The 3,143-nt window shown below is 41.6% G+C and overlaps 2 non-coding genes across 2 annotated transcripts; both read right to left on the bottom strand.

Annotated features, from left to right (window-relative positions):
• Nucleotides 1-620: 620 nt before the first annotated feature.
• Nucleotides 621-804, bottom strand: LOC140310422 (U2 spliceosomal RNA). The gene has a single exon (XR_011916495.1). It is a non-coding gene; the product is annotated as a U2 spliceosomal RNA (small nuclear RNA).
• A 308-nt stretch (nucleotides 805-1,112) lies between these two features.
• LOC140310563 (U5 spliceosomal RNA) lies at nucleotides 1,113-1,226 on the bottom strand. Its single transcript, XR_011916620.1, has one exon. It is a non-coding gene; the product is annotated as a U5 spliceosomal RNA (small nuclear RNA).
• Between the last annotated feature and the right edge of the window lie 1,917 nt (nucleotides 1,227-3,143).

The following is a 3,143-nucleotide window of genomic DNA, read 5'->3' as shown; positions in this document are numbered from 1 at the left end:
ATTCTATCTGACCTATTGGGACCTTTTATCATCAGACATTTTAGATGTTTTTAAAGATTTTGAAAAACTCGACCGACTGCCTGACAGTTTTAGAGTGGGAATAGTGACTCTACTTTATAAAAAAAATGATAAGACTGACCTAAAGAATTGGAGGCCCATCACACTTTTAAACTTTGACTGTAAACTTTTTAGCAAGGTTTTAGCGACACGGATGTCCTCTGTTTTAGAGGAGGTAATTCACCCAGACCAAACTTGTGCCATCTCAGGGAGACAACTCACCGACAGCCTCGTACTGATTCGAGACATCATTGATTACGCTAGAGACAGAAACACCCGGCTTGTCATCTTAAATTTAGACTTTGAAAAAGCATTTGATCGGGTCTCGCATCAATATCTCTTTCAGGTGTTGCAGCCATCGAAAAGGGCCCGATTGTTCCTACTTGGTGAGCTTTGCTTGGTTGAGACGCTTGCCGGTTAGCCCGCACTCGGCTCGCTCCCAGAGCCGTGTTAAAGTCCACTTCGCATTCACTCTCTTTTCTCAGCAGATTAAAAGAAAGTTTCATCTTGGGCTCCCTGAAACTTCCATCCTGCACCGCTGTTTGCTTTTTCACAAGAGCAGAGGAGAGCGCACCGTTCCCAGCGGCACTGCAGTACCGGGTCGAGGCTTGGAGTGAACGGAGCAAGCTTCTTTTTCAACTCCTATTCTTAAAAATCCATTTAATATGTTGTCCTCGTATAGAGGACATATTAAACTGATAAGAACAGATACTACACTTGATCTTAGCCAAAAGGCCGAGAAGCGATAACTGTCCACTGTTTCAGGTCCGAGGGCCCTTGCTGGCACAATGCGCACTTGTAGCAATGTTCTTTTTATGGCCATAGGTGGCCAGAGTGTCACGTTGCACCTCCGCCCACCCGCTGCACTGAGCACTCTTCAGCCCTTTTAAATGGTATAACTTTGCACTCCCGCATGCTCCAGCAAGCACCATTCAAGCAACAACTTTGCACTCCAGCTTCGAACATCGGCACAGTCGCAACAAGTAAGGCGACTCTACTCAGAGAAGTCACTCTGCAAAGTAGCAAGATTTCTTTTGCACAGACAGAAAGGGCTTCACCCGCAAAGGTAAAGCCTGCCAATAATAGAAACAACTCATTAGTGCTGCTCTCCACGGAAGTCTTTAGTAAAAGGCGAAAGACTTGTATGTTATGAAGAGAAACCAGAGTACAATTATCCGTCACTGCGGGAGCAGGGCATCAGGCTAGTTGGTATAGTCACCTTCCCCATGGTGAGCTTTGCTTGGTTGAGACGCTTGCCCCCCCCCCCCCTTGCTCCTCGGCTGACCAAGTAGGAACAATCGGGCCCTATTCGATGGCTGCCTTGTCTTTTACTCTATGCAAAAGACAAGGCAGCAACAAAAACACCACGAGAATCCCGTATTGAGGCTTTGTTCTGACCGCTCATTCGGTGTCGCGTTTCTTTCAAGCAATTCTCCCGGTTAGCCCACACTCGGCTCGCTCCCATAGCCGTGTTAAAGTCTACTTCGCATTCACTCTCTTTTCTCAGCAGACTCTTGGGATTTTATCTATAAAATGAATTCCTTCACTCAAACTATGTGAAAACTGCTTTGTCCTTAATATTTACCATGTCTAGAAAGATTTAAACAAAAAAAACAACGTTGTACTTTGCAGTAAAAGAAAGAGCAAATCTAAAGTTTCAGGAATCCGAGAATAAGCTTACTTTCATGAGTTCTTCACGATTTCGGATTTTGCTATAAAATGAATTCCTTCACTCAAACTAAATTAAAACTGCTAAACCGCTAATCTGTTATATGTAAGGCAGATGTCAAATTCACTGAAATAGGATCAAAGGGTATTCGGCCAATCGAGCTGTAGCAGCTTCGGTAAAAGAGTATAAGTTGAAGAGTTTGTGAATAAAGGTGTGCGCACACATAGTGTGCTGTACGAAAATAGGCAGGGAGCAATGCCGGCTGGGGTATATGTTCTTGTATGTTGTCTGCCTGTTTGATTTGAATGTGTTGTGTAAGTGTCCTGTTGAATGTTACATGTTTGGGCTTTGACACGCTTCACTGTGGTTGTTAACTGTGTGGTGTGTCCTGAAATGTTATATGTTTGGGCTGTGTGACATGCTTAATGCTTGTCAGTAGCTACCCACTTATTCATATATAGCAACTGACAACATAAGAAGTCCTTGTAGAAGTATCCTTATTGATAATAGATCACTAATTCATAGTGATAGAACAGTAGATGAACAGGTGCTTGCACATGTCTCACGAAAATAAAATGGGTGTATGATTGCTGACGGCAGAGCAATACTGCCAAACTTATGAGTTCTTGTGGCAAACTTGATTCAGTGTCTTGACGTGTATACGCTGTTTCGCTGACTTGATTGTCACAAGAAACAAAGTGTGTTTGATAAGATCCGACCATTTTATTACAGGAGGATCAGTATGTATGGATTCTGATGTGACTGATAAACCCATTCGTATCTTAAGCATAATCTAATACGTGAGACAACGCCCTGGCACACGATAAAAAAAAAAAAAGAGAGAGAGCGGTTTTGTGTCCCCACAGTCCATAACGTAGAAAAGAGAGAAAAAAGCCTTTCTGATTTGGTGTGTGTGCTCATAGTGCAGAGTGTAGAGAAAAGAAAGCCGTTTTGGTGTCACTGGTGTTGTGACTTACACACACACATTTCTAAATTGAGAAAGGAAATTATTTTAGAGGAAGCACTAGAGTTTAGATCCCACATTTGTTGATAGGCATTCATTTATTTCTTCACTTCTGATGAAGTTTCAACAATAAACAACAAACTTTGTATTATGAGAAAGAACCAGACTCATTCTTCAGGAATCCGAAAATAAGCTCTATTTTATGAGTTATGCACGAATTCGGATTCTCCTATAAAACGAATTCATTAACTCAAACCAAGTTAAGACTGCTTTGTGAGAAAGATGAGAAAGAACTTCTTCAGCAATAAGCATCTCTCGACATATGACGAAATACAGATTTTGCTATAAAATGAATTCCTTCTATCAGCCTGACTTAAAACTGTTTGTCCTCCTTATTTATCCACTTCAAATCAAGTTTCAACAATTAAAAAAAAATTGTAGTTTGAGAAAGAA

This window comes from Leuresthes tenuis, unplaced genomic scaffold, assembly GCF_036924035.1.
Source record: "Leuresthes tenuis unplaced genomic scaffold, fLeuTen1.0.hap1 SCAF_6, whole genome shotgun sequence".
NCBI lineage: Eukaryota > Metazoa > Chordata > Actinopteri > Atheriniformes > Atherinopsidae > Leuresthes > Leuresthes tenuis.
This window is presented reverse-complemented; position numbering and strand designations above follow the sequence as displayed.